Source organism: Sus scrofa, chromosome 5 (assembly GCF_054392235.1).
Source record: "Sus scrofa isolate SSC_HxYL_T2T_F1_AM1 chromosome 5, Sscrofa_HxYL_maternal_Yorkshire_Landrace_v2.0, whole genome shotgun sequence".
Classification (NCBI taxonomy): Eukaryota; Metazoa; Chordata; class Mammalia; order Artiodactyla; family Suidae; genus Sus; species Sus scrofa.
Window position 1 is genome coordinate 42079091 of NC_139387.1, and position 18955 is coordinate 42098045.

Consider the following 18955-nt stretch of genomic DNA (forward strand, 5'->3'; position numbering starts at 1 on the left):
TTGGTATGGATAGGGACTCTTAAATTAATAAATAGATAAAATGAAAGTATCATGTTATTCATTCAAAGAGTGTAAATCCAAACAATTTCAATCTTAATAAAAAAAATCCTTTTGTGGATATTTTCTTAAATGTGATTCTTGTTTATTTCAGAACTAAAAAGAACTTATTCCTAGAGTGATTATAGGACAAACACAGAAACCTTGGAAGACTCCCATATTTAACTCCATGGGAGGTCAAAAAAACAGAGGTTACCAAAGGGAAAGGTTCAGGGAGGGATGGTTGAGGGTTTGGGACTGGCATATGCACATTGTGGTATATGGAATAGTTGGCCAAAGGGGACCTGCCGCATAGCACAGTGAATTCTACCCAATATTCTGTGATAATCTATATGGGAAAAAGATTTGATAAAGAATGGATGTGTGTGTATGTATGACCGAATCACTTTGCTGGACAGCAGAAATCATCATATCATTATAACTCAATTATTCTTCAATAAAACTTAAAAAAATAATATAGAAAAAAAGGTGAGAGTTCCCACTGTGGCTCATTGGATTAAGAACCTGACCTTATCTCTGTAAGGATGAGGGTTTGATCCCTGGCCTCACTCAGTGGGTTAAGTATCCAGCATTGCCTCAAGCTGTAACATAGGTCACAGATGCAGCTTGGATCCAGTGTTGCTATGGTGTAGGCCAGAGGCTACGGCTCCAGTTCAACCGCTAGCCTAGGGACTTCCTTATGCCAAAGGTGCAACCATAAAAAAAGTGAGCTGCTTAGAGAAAAGCAACACATTTCCTAGATAATTGAATGAATACAAACAACTTTTTTCAAGAAGTAGATTCTGTTATTTTGTAATACTAAAGGATGCAAATATTCTTTAGTGGATCACAAAATAAAGGTGATTGACTTCAGACCTGTGAGTTGATCACTTACATAGGTTTCACTTTTACTTATTTTGAATAAAAATAATACAGAAGAAATAATTCTTGATGGAGAAAAAAAGGCGATCTACAAATTTAGATTTATCTCTTGAGTTCAGGTATAGAATAAAGACCCCGAGAGGATAGAAAAACAAGGGCTTGCAGCAAAGAAAGTTAAAGTTATGTGTTGAGCAAATGAACTAAATCAATGTATGAAAATTCAAAATACCAGTTTTGAAATTGAAAATATGTTGGAGGAAACAATATATAAGCTAAGTCAACTGTGGAATTTTTTCTTAAAGCATTTATTAGATTGACTGTCAAAATAATTTAAATAGTTCACCTCAGAGTTCCTGTCATGGCTCAGAGGTAACAAACCTGACTAGTATCCATGGGGACGTTGTGAGTTTGATCCCTGGCCTCACTCAATGGGTTAAGGATCCAGCATTGCCATGATCTGCAGTGTAGGTCACAGAGGCAGCTAGGAACCCCCCCATTGCTGTGGCTGTGGCGTAGGCAGACAGCTACAGCTCTGATTCGACCCCTATCCTGGGAACTTCCATATGCTGCGGGTGTGGACCTCAAAAAACAAAAATATAATAATAGTTGCAATAATAATAATAATTCACCTCAGACATTGTCCTGATGCTCGGCCTGATTAAAAAACCTACGTTTTTAAATCAGAGAGTGTCTCAGCAATGATTATTGTATAAAACATAAAGCACCCTTTATATATGTGAGAATGGATATTCAGATATAAATAAAAAGACAATGTTGATCTTAAAATATTTTGAATGGAAAAATGGTATAAGAATTTCACCAAAGCTTTGAGAACTTCTATGATTATCTAACTTTGGATCTAGTCTAGAGCTCATCATTGTTTTTTTAAGAGATACATTTGACAGATACCACTTGAATCAACATAAGTGAGAAAGGGAATATTTTTTTAAGAAGTTGGGGTTATTTATTTATTTACTCATTTATTTAGATTATATGACAGAAAGTGCAGCTTGGATGTCTGGAGGCACCTGGAATTGAATGGCCACTAAGAACTGGAATAAAAACTCTCTTAATTGATGTCCACTTTATAAACTCATTGCATTGGACAATAATTCCCATTCCCTCTTTAAAACATAACTGATGAATTCTCATGGCATTAGAAACACCTCTGTTTAATAAACTCCTACCTACAGTGCCCATTTATGTTCATCTATATGTTTAAAATGGTTTGTGTTCCTTCTCTAACCTTTCCTTTTTATGGGGCCATGTCTGCTGAAAATGGAAGTTCCCCGGGCCAGGGGTCTAATTGGGGCTTCATCTGTGACCTACATTGAAGCTTGTAGCAACACTGGATCCTAAACTCACTGAGTAAGGCCAGGGATGGACCCCACATCCTCCCAGAGACAAGGTCAAGTTCTTAACCCGCTGAGCCACAACAGGAACTCCCCCTTCTCTAACCTTTTAATGCTTATTGTACTTAAGTACATATGCAATTATTATGTAAATAAATGAAGTAAGATAGCATGTAATAAGAAAAGTGTTTTCTTTGAAATTTAATTTCAATGCTTTGGAAATGCTTGACAAAGATACATTACAATCTTAGAGTTAAATAAGAGTATGAAACTACAAAGATGGGAGAGAATTATTTTTTTTTAAGTAGAAAAATTCTTTACTCCAAATGCCTCACAAAAGTATTTAAGTTCTCACTCCATTAAAAAAAATTAAAACTAGAAATTCCAAATGATGCATTATGTATTTTTTTTATGAAAAAACATCACAATAAACTCCAATCAGTGGACCTATACTTACAGAAAAGGCTTTGGTCCTCCACAAAAAGATATGGGAAATAAATATGCATTCACATTAAGAAAAATCAGAATCTTTGGAGGAAATACATATTCCATCCAAATGATTCTTTGCCTTAACCAAAATTTCAATTACTAAATGTAATCTTATAAAATAAAAAGACTTCTTTCTACCATCCTAGCCTCTATAAGTCTTGGGGATCAAATGGCCACTTGCTTTTGCTTCTCTCTTGTGAATTATCTCACTGTAATCTGTATTACCAATGAGCTCAACTTCATTGGATGCAAGTAAAAATCAACCCACCAACAAAAAAACACAACACCTTTACTCTTTGACCAATGATGTGAACTGTTTATTATCCTCTTCTTTTGATTAAAGCTCAGGCAAAATCTTATTTTTTTTCCTTTTTAGATCATAAAGTGTTCATTAGTCACTTTAGTATCAAAAAGTATCACATGTCAATACTGATGTCAGTTCAGGGTCCATAATTACAGAAATCTATACTCTTCTAATTCAAAATTTTGTTCTCATCCAGATCCGGATGCATTCTCTCACTAATTTTCTATCTTTAGTGTTACCTGCTTAAGAAAAGATCTGTGAATTATTAGTACAGAACATATAGCAAGTGTCCTTTACATATGTGTTTAACTGAAGTGATTTCCCAGGCAAGGGTGTTTCTCTCTGAGATATAGTGATTTTTTACCCATAAATGAGTACATCCTTTCCACATGCAACTCCCATTTGCTTTCTCTCCTTTCTTTCCCCCTGAAAGCCACACCACTAACTACCACTACCAACAACAACCACCACCACTAAGAGCAAAAAGCTCTAACTATTTACCAAAACAGAAATAGTTCAGTTAAACAATTTCTATCAAATCTAATTACTTCACAGGTAATTAATAGGCTAAAAGAATTTTCCTTTATAAGATGCCAGAAGTCAAAGATAGAGGCTAAGTTTTTTGTTTGTTTGTTTTTGTCTTTTGTCTTTTTAGGGCCACACAAATGGTATGGAGGTTCCCAGGCTAGGGGTCTAATCGGAGCTGTTGCTGCCAACCTCCACCACAGCCACAGCAACACCAGATCCGAGTCGCATCTGCAGCTCACGGCAAGCCGGATCTTTAACCCACTGAGCCAGACCAAGGATCGAACCCACATCCTCATAGTTCCTAGTTGGATTCTTTTCTGCTGCGCCAAGACGGGAACTTTGAGGCTAAGTTACTTAACTGAGCTTGATAAAGTTATGGCTGCTCAGGGCCTTGTTGGATCTTTAGATTCAGACATTTAAATTCACAAGTTCACTTACAGTAATTCCATTAGTTAGCTGGGGGAAAGGTCAAGAGAGACAAGCAAGTTGGCAAGATCATTCTGAGGTGACACATGCTATGTAGGATTAGCTGTAATGAAGATGGAATGGGAGGTTCACTTTTAATTGGGTATCAAGGGAAACTTCACCAAGTAGCTAAGAGCTGAAGGGTCTGATTACTCAATCTACTCCATTAACAAAGAACCAGAGTAGATAGGGGCTTGGTCTAATTTTTTTTTTTTTTTTTGAGTAAATAAAAACAGCCAGGGAGTTCTCACTGTGGCTCAGTGGAAACTAACCCGACTGGTATCCATGAGGACACAGGTTCGATCCCTGGCATCACTCAGTGGGTCAACCATCCAGTATTGCCATGAACCATGGTGTAGGCTGGCAGCTGTAGCTCTGATTCAACCCCTAGTCTGGGAACTTCCATATGCCTCAGATGCATCCCCCCACCCCCCGCAAAAAAAAAGCCACCCAAAAGCAAACAAAACCAAAACCAAAACCAAAACAAAACAAAAAAACAGAACCAGGACTTGAGCTCACAATTTCTTACTCTTTTGCTGACTGATTCTCAGGATAACCATGAGATCTGCAAAAAGAGAGCCCATTTTAGGTCTCAGTTCCAAAAGATGTCTTGCACTTTGGAGTACTGAATGTTCCCAAGAGGTATACTCTTCAAGCTATTACGTTCAGATGGCTTGTCTTTCCCCATCTAGAAATATTTCTTTTGAAAGAATAAGAGCACTCCCTTTCTTGGCCTTATTAAAGATTTACAGACTCTTACTTTCAACTTTATATTTTATGTTACCACACGTGCCAGGCAGGTCACCACACAATTACGTAGCGTTGTCCTTTGTATTAATCCAATTAAATCCTCTATCACTAATATTATACATTAGTTTCCTTGATTGAAAGTGGAAGAGTTTTCTGTTTCACTAACTATTAAATATCTTATTACTGCAGATGACTAGACTCGCTCATTCATTCACAAGCCTCTATCAGGGCTCACTTTGTGCCAGACATAAGAGAGGAATTGAAGGTAGAGAAGTAAATAATTGGGTAGTTTTCCTTATTTCATGGAGCTTGCACTTTGCTTTATGTTAATTTTGTTTTTAATTTCAGAAAAATAGCCTTTTTTTCCCCAATTCATCCCCAGTCCTATAAACATGTTTCAGCAGTTCTTAACTAAGAAATGACACTTCATTCTAGATATAAATATAATTCTAAAAGTGTGACTCTGCAAATCATTTAAATTTCTCATTAGAGGTCTCTGCACCAAGATCCTGCTGTGAATGTTCTTTTAACAGAGACAAAGCAGTTCTTTTTTCTTTTTTTCAGAATGATGAAATAGACATCAATGATGATCAAAATGAATTTCATCACAATAGTCACAAAATGTGACTGATTTTTTTCTCATTTCAAGAAAACAAAACACTGACTTTATATACACTCTTGGGAAAACACAATGGAAATCCCCACAATGTCTTTAAATTCACTGAAATTAAGCAGCATGAATCAACAGTCTTTCCTCTCCACCAAGCATCACTCTGGATGAGAAAGGTACACAGGCTGCTGTGTCACTACTGCTTATAATACTTTCAGCCACTCACAGTAACGTTAATAGGAATGAGAGAATTTAAGGAAACTCCAAGAGTGCTTAAATTTAGAGTGAAAATTTTACGAATATTTTTTGTGAGACTGCAGTGATATAATAATCCTGTAATGTTTCCCACCCTTCAAGAGATTCTGGTGAAGTGTAACAAACTACTAGATTGATTGCTTTCTTTAGATGTAAATTCATATGAAACTACCCCTGCAATAAACTGCATCCACAAGTAGAACTTCTTGACATCTGATCTGTGACTGAGAGAAAAGGCAAATGAGACAAGCAGCAAGGCTCTAAGTCTCTGAAAAAAAAAAAAAAAAAAACAAGAAAGGACAGAGCCTGGGCTCTAAAGATAAGCTTCCTTTCCTCACAAGGGTTTCTGTCTGGTCCTCTATCTGCTAAAGAACAATCAGGTATAAACACGTGGCCAGTGAAGGCAGTCACCCCCAGACTTTACCCTTCACTATTAAGAGGAAAGAACAATGGCTCTGTTGAGAATTTGACCTAACAGCTTACCAACAGGAAGGAGCATTTACAGCACTTTCCCTAATTATTATGGCCCCTTGCATTTTTTTTTTTTTTTTTTTTGTCCTTAGCTTATTTTGATGGAGAGTACTCCTCACTATTGGTAGATTGTGTCATTCATATTCTGTAAGCTTATAAGGAAGCTTGTGAACTAGCTTGTTTACTGTTTTGTACCTTACTGTTAGAAAGATTATACTTGACAGACACTTTTGCTAAAGGCAAGGAAAAAGAAGGCAATGTTACAAGAGAAGCTGTTGAAATAAAATTGTATTTAATTTGTCATGAATGGAAGATTAATAGAAGTGTTTTCTATCCCTAATTTGCAGCTGTATATAGAACTCCTCCCTGCATTTCTTTTTTCTTCTCTACCCTGCCACAAAAGAAAAGATTATGTAAGAGGCTCTTTTTTTTTTTCTTTTGTCCTCTTGATTTACCAATAGGATAATTAATTGGAAATATTTCTTTTTTTTTAAATTTTCCTTGTTAAGGCTTACCTAAAGAATGACATGAGTCCTAAAGTCAGAAAATGAAATTCTAAAATAAGAACCTAAATATTTATTCAGCCATATTTTTGTCTATGCTTATAAAAGGAAGTTAAATACTATGACAGTCAAATGTTCTAATTATTTGTGATTTCTTAATTAAATGAAAATTTATTCAGATTTTCCAGCAGAATGAAGTATATAATTCTGCACTGGTACGTGTTAGTCACTCATTCACCTATTCAGTATTGTTAGATGTTAATCATGTCAAATACTGAAAATTTTCTTTTTCTATATTTAATTAATGGATAAACCACTGTGCACTAACTAAACACTAAATGCTCAGCATTCTAGGTAATAATTATGCGAAAGATTTATTCAGATAGTGGTTTCTTACTTCAGAGGTTTAAAACAGAACTAAAAAGCTGTGATTATTAGACCACTTCCCCTGGATGTGACACTTTTTAAAGTGGCAAGGAAGACTTATTAGAGTTTTGGGACTCAACATCCCCAGCTTCATCAAGGTTTTCCCACTTATCCCCATCCCAATCATTCTTTCCCAATCAATACCCTCACTTTAGCATCACAGCAGATACCCTGTAATGGGAAAAGTTCAACTTAATTCAGTCAATAGCAAGATGAGGTCTGCAATTTCAGTCCTGTGGCTACAAGAGAGAAAGCACATCTTCAGGGCACACATTGATGCTCTTAGGGCATTTGTGCAGTCCTTGATCTGAGGATCTGAATCCCTGGGCTCTGCTTTTTCTCTCACCACTTTGTTCAGTGATATTAGGAGCAATTGACCGACATCATTATATTCCTCAGTTTTCCAAAAATATTCCAAAAACATTGAAATCATTTACAGAGTCACTTAGATCCTTGCTTCTTATACCACATTGATTAGGGGCCTTCAATGCAGATATTTTTGCATAACTCAATGCACACTTTAGCAATGAACTATCAGTGCATAGAGTCATTACATCTTTAAATCTAATCAGATTAGAGAGGCAAGTCCCAAAACCCCAGAACCAATTCAGAAAACTCATCCATGAAATTCTGTTTATCTGAACTGCCCTCAACATCAAAATTGGTATTAGTCAGGGTTTGCCAGAGAAACTGAACCAGTAGGACATATATAGATACAAATAAGGGCAGACATTATAAGATGCTCATGCCATTCTTACAGAGACCAAGAAATTCCATGATTGGCTCTCTTCAAGCTGGAGAGCCAAGAAAACTAATGGTATATTTCAGTTTGAGTTCAGAGGGCTGAGAACAAGAAGAGCTGACTGTTTAAGTCTCATTCTGAGTCCAAAAGTCTGAGAACCAGGAGTGCTGATATCCCTAGAAGGAGAAACTGGACGTCCCAGTTCGAGTTAAAGAAAACAGATTTGCCCTTCCTTCACCTTTGTGTACTATTCAGGCCCTCAGTGGATTGAATAATGCCCACTGTGCCAGCGAGAGTGACTTTCCTCACTCAGTCTATTAATTCAAAGCAAATTTCTCCCATAGACCTCTCACAGACATATCCAGAAATAAGATTTTGCCAGCTTTGGGGCATCTCTGAGTCCTTTCACACTGACATATAAAATTAACCATCACAGTGGGAAAATATGTTATTTTTCAATATATTTCTTTTATCTTTTGCTGTGCCTGGAACATCATAAAGACTTCATAAATACATATTAATGAATTAATAAAGTTTTTAGAAATGTTGCCATACCCTTCCTTTCCTTAGTTTTTCTTGAGTCAAAATGTCATTGTTTTTCATAATGTATTCTCTATCTTCTTGAAGTATCTAGCACATAATGGTTCTTTCTTACATTTTCAAGTACAAATTCCTAAAAGACATAATTAAAGTATTTTAAACCATCCAATAAAAGTACAAAAAAAGTATGTGATATTTAAGTAACAACTTTTCCAAATTTGTGAGCATTTCTGGCATACATATTCATCTTCAGGGTCATATTATAAGAATTTACAGATTACTCAAGGTATCCACCCACCTGTATGTGGAGAGATACAGGAAAGGAGAAAACTTTCTGAAATTATTGGTATCATTAATATCAGGTTGTTTTCTGAATGTCAAAAGTAGCATCATTTAAATAAAAAAAAAATTCTGACATAATACAGTTCAAAGTGACCTTGATAATGTTACAGAATATATTTAGATGGTATTTCTATCTTGCTCATTTATATCCCTTTTTTTTTTCCTAATTCTTGATTGCAAAAGCAGATGGAGATGTTAAAGTTTTATTTTATGGAAATCATACATTACAAGCATTGCTCTAAAATGTGTTTTACTTATTTAGAAATGTACTCACTTGAAATGTGACCGGAAGGCAAAATTCTTTTGCTGGTATTTCAACCTGCTTATTACTCTACACATGTAAACTGATGTAAGCGTCACTGCCAGATGTGACCAATTATCCTGAAAACACTTCCTTAATCTAGGATTTGGAAAAGACTAGCTAGACAGTTCTTATATTTGATATCTCAACCCTGATTTACATTGGAAGTTGTTACCAAGCAAAAGCAAAATAACTCAACTCTGAAAAATTGGGCTCTAAAACTTAAAGGTAAAAAGACTTAGATTATGGAAGTGAAGTATCATAAGCCCCATATATGTATAATTCAATATTGATTGAAATTCAAATTGGAACTGGGATCAAAAAATTTGAAGAGCAGCAGCAGATGAGAATTTTTGAAAACATAAGCAAAAACACTCCTATTGACAGGAGTGCTTTGAATGGACATAGTCTTTTAAAAAATAATAAGGAAAAGGGTATACGTGTTATGACAAAATTTAAGTTTAAAGCAATATTTATTCTAAATTTAGATATAACTGAGTCTTCAACTAAGATAATTTAAAAATGAAAACAAGTCTACTACTAGTTACAGTTCTTACGTGCCAGGACTTGCTCTTTGGACTTTATCTGTCATTACAGATATTTTCTGTTAGTTCCTGGCTCTATTCTCATTCTCTTTTGGTGTCTTCTGTATTATGAACCTAGAGCATAACATTTTCCAGACTCTGCCAACTCAGTTACTAATGAGAGGTTCTTCTCTGAGATGAGAAAGGGAAAGACGAGGAGTTCCCTTCATGGCTCAGTGGTTAACGAACCTGGCTAGGATCCATGAGGTTACGGGTTTGATCCCTGCCTCAGTCAGTGAGTTAAGAATCCAGTGTTGCTATGAGCTGTGGTGTAGGTTGCAGACAAGGCTCAGATCCAGCATTGCTGAGGCTGTGGTGTAGAATGGCAGTTGTAGCTCCGATTCAACCCCTAGACTGGGACCTTCCATTTGCTGCAGGTGCGGCCCTAAAAAGCATTAAAGAAAAAGAAAGAAAGGGAAAGATGGAAGAATGATAATACTTCTGGCTCTGGCTTTGGTGAATAAGCCCTGGCTCCTGCAGTATATGTTGTGGCTTCAGCCACTGCAGCATTAGGAGTAAAGATCTCGGGTTCCCAAGGCACCATTGCTTCTTAGTTACAACAGTGGCAGTTCTAACAATTGCATCAAAGTCTGCCAGTGGCATCATGGACCAAGGTGGTCCTTCTCCCCAACTCCAAGGGCAGTAGCAACCTCCTGCAGTTACTATCTTTTGGTAATGTTGTATTGTTCCTCTACCTTTTCCAATATATTTGCAATATATTCTTTTGTTTTTAGTACTTAGAACAGTTTCTTTTTCCCTTATTGACATGGAATGCTATACACATATCAGCTCATCCAATTTTTACACATAAACTTCTAGGATATTTATTTTTACTAACTTCATTTTACAGTTGAGGGAATAGAAGCACAGGAAGGTTGAGTAACTTTCCAAAGATCACACAGATAAATGGTAAAGTCAGGACTTGAACTCAGGCCATCTGTCTCTAGCATCTAGGCTTGCAGTGTTAAGAAGCTACTTAAGCCAGAGCCTTTCTCTAATATTAGGAGGTTTATTTTAATAGGATTGTTTGCTTGTAATTTTGAGACCACGTCTGTACACTGTAAAGTCTACATTTGTTGAGTATTAGTTTACAGAAAATTAAATTTGCATCCTACTAATGTAAAATATATTTGTACAAAGTGGCTGAATTTGCTATAGTACCTTAAATAATTAATCTTCCTTTGACCTCACAATTATAATGACAAACTCGTATATATATATATATAATGCATATAAAATCACAATGAGATACCACTTATAGTCCATGTAGACGGCAATACTAAAAAAGACAGGCAATAACAAGTGTTGGTGATGGAGAAACTGGACCCCTCATACATTACATTGGTGGGAATGTAATACAGTGTAACTACTTTGGAAAATATTCTAGAAGTTTCTTAAAAAGTTATTCAATATAAATTTATCACATAACTCTGTAATCCCCCCTAAGTATGTATATACCCAAGAGGAAAATAAATGTATGTTCACCCACAGACTTAAGCATGAATGGTCATAGCAGCACAATTCATAACAGACAAAATATTGGAAACAACCCAACTGCCCTTAACTAGTGAACTAGGTAATAAAAATATAGGATATCGAAACAATAGAATACTACCTGACAATGAAAAAGAATGGAGAATTATTTATTTATTTATTTATATTATTTTTGTCTTTTGTCCTTTTGGGGCCACATCCGGGGCATATGGAGGTTCCCAGGCTAGGGGTCCAATTGGAGCCGTAGCTGCTAGCCTATGCCACAGCCACAGCAATGCCAGATCTGAGCCACTTCTGTGACTACACCACAGCTCATGGCAATGCTGGATCCTTAGCCCACTGAGTGATCAAACCCACAACCTCATGGTTCCTAGTCAGATTTGTTTCCACTGTGCCATGAAGGGAGCTCCAAGAATGGAGAACTGATATATACTGCAAAGTGAATGAACCTCTAATGATTATGGCAAGTGATGGAAGCCAGATGAAAAAAAAAAAAATACAATGTATTTAGATTAAATGTCCAGAAAAAGCATATATATAAAGATTCAGAAAGTAAATTAATGACTGCTTGGGCTTCTGTGGGAACAGCGAGTGACTCTGAAAATGGACACAAGGGATCCCTTGGGATAATGAAAATGTTTTAAAGTAAGTGTGTGGTGACGGTTGCCCAACTTTTTGAATCTACCAAAATCATTGAATTGTACATTGAAATGAATGAATTTTATGGTATGTACATTATACAGCAATACGATTATTTAAAATATTATTAGAGGAACTCCCTTGTGGCTCAGCAGTGATGAACCCAACTATTATCCATGGGGATGCTGGTTTAATCCCTGGCCTCGTTTAGTGGACTGGGGATCCAGGATTGCCATGCACTGTGGTGTAGGTCACAGATGCAGTTCGGATCCCATGTTGCTGTGACTGTAGTGTGGGCTGGTGGCTGCAGGTTCAGTTCAACCCCTGGCCTGGGAACTTCCATGTGCCTCTGATGCAGCCCCTCAAAAAAGAAAAAATAAATAAATAAAATATTATTTGAAACCATTTACTTGTGTAAGTAAAAATAAAAAATTCAAACTGATTAATTTTAAAATGCAACACAAAATTTTTATTCTGCACAATAAAACAACTATTGCAAAATAAAATTAAAATCTTTTAACATAGTATTACTTTTACCTCCTGATAGAAAGGGAAGGTATGACACTGATCAAAAATAACAAAACCTTTTATGTTCAAATGCCCTTCAGTAATACAGTAGGGCAACATATAGGCTTACTCCTATAGGAACACAAAGAATGTGTAATTGCAAGTGATTGATTTTAACAAAACATCCACCCAACAACAAAATGAAACCCACAGCATTGACCAGCAATTGGTCATTGACCAGCAAATATCACTATGTTAATAATATATAATCTTTATTTCCTATCACAGTAACCAAGACATGCCAGCCTTCAAAATCTGCCAAATCTCAATAATGAATGGGTTTTAAAGAATATAAAAAGCTATAGAGTAAAAGACCCTTATCATTGATGTTGTAATTATTACTATTTCGGAGTAAACAAGAAAAATATTGAAGAAAATACAAGAACTAGCTGCATTTAAATGTATAGAAATTGCATAGCTATTTTGTCATAAAAGTGGTACTAATTCTTGGAAAATACCAAGAAAGATCATGAAATAGAAATCAATATAGTGCAGATTATGTCACACATTTAATGTAAGCATTAACAATGTTAGTAAAACTCTATGGACTATTATAAATAAATTTTTAAAATTCAATAGCAAGAATGAATAAATGAAACCTGTTTGATCTGTTTGAGCAACTCCTACTTTAATGCAAAGAATTATGCTCTGTTAGTATTTAGTTACTCTAACAAACTCCACTGTAATAAATAAAAAGCAGAAATCTGTGACAAACTGTTTAAAATATACTTATACGGCACACAGATAATATTTGCGGGAAAGCTATGCTAAATACTGAAAAGCATATCTCTTAATTAAGAAGTATCAGTACCAATTTACATTCCCACCAACAACACAGGAATGTTCCCTTTTCTCCACACCCTCTCCAGCAGTCATTGTTCATAGACTTTGTAGACTTTTTGATAATGGGTACTCTGACTGATGTCAGGTGATAGCTCATAGTACTTTTGACTTGTATTTATCTAATAATTAGTGATATTGAGCATCTTTTCATGTGCTTTGTTGGCCATCTGTATATCTTTTTTGGAGAAACATCTATTTAGATCTCCTGACCATGTTCTAACTGGGTTTTTTTTTTTTTTAATATATAAAGCTGTGTGAGATGATTATATATTTTGGAGATTAAACCCTTGTCAGTTGCTTCATTTGAAAATATTTTCTCCCATTCTGTGGGTTGTCTTTTCATTTTTTTATGGTTTCCTTTGCTGTGCTGAAGCTTTTAAGTTAATTAGGTCCCATTTGCTTATTTTTGTTTTTATTTTCATTATTCAGGAGGTGGATCAAAAAAGATACTGCTATGATTTGTCAGAGTGTTCTGCCTGTGTTTTCCTCTAGGCACTTTGTAGTATCTGGCCTTACATTTAGGTTTTGTAATCCATTTAGAGGTTTTTTTTTTTTAATTTTTATTTTTTTGGCTGTGCCTATGACATGTGGAAATTCCTGGGCCAGGGATCAAATTCATTCCATAGCAGTGAACCCAAGCCACAGCTGTGACAATGCTGGATACTTAACTATTAGAGCCACCAGGGAATTCCTTGAGCTTGTTTTTGTGTTTAGTGTTAGAGAATGTTTTAGTTTCATTCTTTCACATGTATCTGCCCAGTTTTCTTACACCACTTATTGAAGTGACTTTTTTTTTTCTATTGTGTATTCTTGCATCCTTTTTCATAAATTAGTTGACCACAGATGTGCAGGTTTATCTCTGGGCTTTCTCTTCAGTTCCACTGATCTGTGTGGCTGTTTTTGTGCCAGAACCATACTGTTTTGATTACTGTATCTTTGTAGTATAGCCTGAAGTCTGGGACCCTGATTCCTCCAGTTCCATTTTTGTTTTTCAATATTGCTTTAATTCTTAGATGTCTTTTGGTTTTCCATACAAATAGACTTTTTTTTTTTTTTGGTAACAATATAGAGGTTCCTTAAAAAACTAAATATAGAACTACAGTATGACCCAGCCATCCCAATCCTGTGCATGTATACAGAGAAAACCTTTACTTGAAAAGATACATGCACCCCAATATTCATTGAAGCACTATTTACAATAGCCAAGACATGGAGTTAACCTAAATATCCATCAACAGAGGAATGGATAATGAAGATGTGGTACATATATGCAATGGAATATTATTCAACCATAAAAAGAATGATATAATGCCATTTGCAGCAACATGGACATAAAGATTATCATACCTAGTGAAGTGAGTCAGACAAAGGCAAATATCATATTACATCACTTATATGTAGAATCTAATAAAAATGATACAATAGAACTTATTTATAAAACAGAAACAAACTCACAGATTAAACTCACAGATTTCAAAATCAAACTTATGGTTACCAAAGGAGAAACCATGGGCCAGGGGTGGGGAGATAAATTAGGTGAATGGGTTTGCACATATACACAGCTGTATATAGAAAAGATGGTTAATGGAGACCTATTGTATAACACAGGAAGGTCTGCTCAATGTTCTGTAGTACCTATATGGGAAAAGTAGTGTATGGATGTGTATGTATAACTGATTTACTTTTCTGTAAACCTTAAGCTAATACAACATTGCAAATCAACTCTAGCCCAATAAAATTATTTTTAAAAAGCAAAAAAAAAAAGAATCACAGTTTTTTTGACTTCGGTAGCCATCCATCCACATAGTTTTTAAAAATATGCTATATTCCTACTAGTTATTTAAAATCTTCTAAATATCAGTGACCTCAGACTCATATCATTCAAAGTTTTGTTTCTGCTAGCATATATTGAGAATGTGTGGGAAGAGAAATATATGTCTCACTCAAGTTCTCTACTCAGCAAGGTCTCTTTAGGATTTTCTGTATGTAGGATCACATCCTCTTTGAATAGGTTTTACTTCTTTTCTAGTTTGGATACTTTGTTTTTCTTTCTTTTTCTTATCTATCTACTCTGGCTAGAATTTCTGGTACAATTTAAACAACAGTAATGGTTTGATTTGTTCCTGACCTTTGTGGATTTTGTGATTTTTAGTAGCTTGTTTTGTTCCTGATCCTCAAGGAAATTTTTCAACCATTGAGTGTGATTTCATCTGTGGGTTTTTCATAAATGCCCTTTATTATGTTGAGTAGGTTCCTTTCAATTCCTATTTTTCTGAGAATATTTTTTATCTTGAAAAGATTTTATTTTTTTTAAAGATTTTTCCCCCACATTACTGAGATACAATCAACATGTAGCATTTGTAAGTTCAAGGTGTACAGTGTGTTGATTTGATATATATATATAGCAGAACAATGTTATTTAACATTTCCGTAACAGCATATACATGTCCTTTCTTTACTGTGGTGAGAACTATTAAAATCTATTCTGCTAGCAACTTTCAACTGTAAATATTATTATGTCAAAGACCTTTTTATGCATTAGTTGAGATAATTATTGAATTTTTTTTGCATTCTAGGAGTTCCTGTCATGGCTCAGCAGTTAATGAACCCAGCTAGTATCCATGGGGACGTAGGTTCTATCCCTGGCCTTGCTCAGTGGGTTAAGGATCAAGCATTGCTGTGAGCTGTGGTATAGGTAATAGATGTGGCTTGGATCTGGCATTGCTGTGGCTGTGGCGTAGGCCAGCAGCTACAGCTCTGATGATTTGACCCCTAGCCTAGGAACCTCCATATGCGCACAGGTGAAGCCCTAAAAAAAAAAAAAAAAAAAAAAAAAAAAAAAAAAAAAAAAAGAATTTTTTCCCTTAACGCGGTGTATTATATTCATTGATTTTCTTACTTGAAACTTGCATTCCTGGGATAAATATCTCTAGGCCATGATGAATAAACTTTTTAATATGCTCTTAGATTCAGTTTGGTAGTATTTTGTTAAGGATTTTTTGCATCTGTATTCCTAAGGGACATTTGTAATGTCCTTTTTTTGTAATGTTTTTATTCTGACCTTGGTGTCAGGTAATGCTGGTTTCATGCAGTGAGTTAGCAAATGTTTCTTCCTCTTGACTATTTTAAACTAGTTTAAGAAGGATAGGTATTAATTCTTATTTAAATGTTTAGTAGAATCCAGCAGTAAATTTGTCTGTTCCTGAAATTTCTTTGTTGTGAGGCTTTGGATTGCTGATTTAATGCTTTACTTGTTTTAGATCTTTTTGAGATCTTCTAGTTTTTCTTGAGTCAGTTTAGGCAACCTGTATGTTTCTAAGAATTGTCCAGTTTGTCCAGTTCATCTAGATTGTCTAATTTGTCAATGTATCATTGCTTATAACATTCTCTTATAATTCTTTTTTATTTCCATAAAGTTACGTCTTTACTTCTATTTCTGATTTTAGTTATTTGTGTCCTCTGTCTTTTCTTCATTGTCAATTTTGCTAAGTTCGCCAATTCTATTTTGAAATATATGTTATTTCTTTTTTTTTTTTTTTTTTTTTTTTTGTCTTTTGTCTTTTTGTCTTTTTTTTTTTGTTGTTGTTGTTGTTGTTGCTATTTCTTGGGCCGCTCCCATGGCATATGGAGGTTCCCAGGCTAGGGGTTGAATCGGAGCTGTAGCCACCGGCCTACGCCAGAGGCACAGCAACGCAGGATCCGAGCCGCGTCTGCAACCTACACCACAGCTCACCGCAACGCCGGATCATTAACCCACTGAGCAAGGGCAGGGACCGAACCCGCAACCTCATGGTTCCTAGTCGGATTCGTTAACCACTGCGCCATGACGGGAACTCCTGAAATATATGTTATTTCTGAATATCTCCAGTGGATCAGAATTACCTGTTTCTCAGGCCACAGTTTTCACTTACCAGAAATATGTATAATATAGGAAAAAAACAGTTTTAATGTGGACTTAGATTGCTTTAATTAAAGAAGTCGTCTGGAACATTAGTGTTTCATGTGGTTTTTTTTTTTTGTAAATTTAGAGAAAGGTAACTGAGAAAGGAATATTCTCAAGTTTAGGGAAGAATACATGAGGGAGATGAGGATATAAAAACTGATTCTCTTAAATCTATTTATGCCATGTACTGGAAATGGATATATAATGCTGCTATGAACATTTCTGTTCATGTCTTCTGATGGAAAATATATTAATTTGTGTTGGGCATACCTAGGAATGCAATTGCTGGGTCATAGCATTTGTGTATATTCAACTTCATTAGATAATTACCACAAGTTTTTTAGAGTGTTTGTAGAAATATACATCCCAAATAGCAGTATAATAAGAGTACAGAAAGAGGTTGCTTTAAATGTTTGCCAACACTTACACATGTTATTTTCAGCTTTATCTTTAAAACTATATCCATTCTAGTATGAGAAAAGTGGTATCTCATTGTTTTATTTCACATTTCCCTGGTGATTAATGACATATAGTACCTTTCCAAATGATTACTGTTTATATGTGTAACATCTTTTTTTGAATGTCTGTTCAAATCTTTTGTATATTTTTATTGGTTTGCTTTTGTCTTATTGATTTACATGTCTTTATTCTGAATACAAGTTTTTGTCAGGTGTGTTTGACAAATAATTTTCTTATGCGCTGTAACTCATCTTTCACTTTTTTAATGGTGACTTGATAAACCCAAGTTGCTCTTTTTTAATTTAATAAAGTGTAATTTATCAAATTTTTTCTTAGTGTTAATGATTTTTTTGTCCTATTTAAGGATTCTGTTCAAATTAGGCAGAAATTAACTTGGGGATCCTAAAAGAAGATTGACATCAAGGGCAGTCACTGTTATTCTAGCAAATACTATTTTATATTTATATTATTTTATGTCTATTATTTTTGTAACGCCTTAGAGCAGTACTACCTGGTAGAAATTTCTGTGATGATGGATATTCTGTACATTCACTATCTAATGTATCCAATTCCAATTGACTCCTATTTCACTTGGTGAAACTCAGTTGTCATTTAACTTTATCAACAGTTTAAGAATAAGGAAACAGAGGCACATAGAGACTAAGTAAATTAATTGTCCAATATCATGGTACTGCTAATGAGTAAAATCCAATATCAAATCTAGGCCTATATAATTTTGATCTTTCTTTGAAAACTGTGTGAGCCTACATGAAATGAAACCATCATTAATTAAAGAAAAGAAAAAAACAAAATATAATTGACCCAAGACACAAGGACTCTAAGAATTTTAAAAAATAGCTGAATTAAAGATCAAAAGTGAAGTCATATCATCCCTGTGAAGCCCTCATAATGACACAGCTCAAATTGGTTTTATGATCACAACTCCCTTTGTACTTATTCTTTAAAGCACCTAATTAGGACATCATTATAAATTGTCATATTTTCTAATTATCTCACCAGCAGAAATTGATCTAGTTAAAGGTATGTTATAATAGTGATATCATTCCCTTGTTCACTAATTTTTCACGTGTGTTTTTCTCATCTTCTTGATGTTGGAAACTGTGTAGACCTCTCTGCTCAGTTTCAGGTTCGATTAATTACATGTCATTTTCAGTTGGAAATCTCCAGTGGTTCAAAGTGGCATCCTCTTAGCCCCTTATATCTATCAGCACCCTTTTTTCTGTCTCCTCTTTTTTTTTTTTCACTTTTTTATACATATTTTTCTTTTTATGCCTGCAACTGTGGCACATGGAAGTTCCTGGGTTAGCAGTCAATTCCGAGCTGCAGCTGCAGCCTACACCACAGCCACAGTAACACTGGATCAGAGCTGCATCTGCAGTCTACACTGCTGCTTGCAGCAATGCTGGATC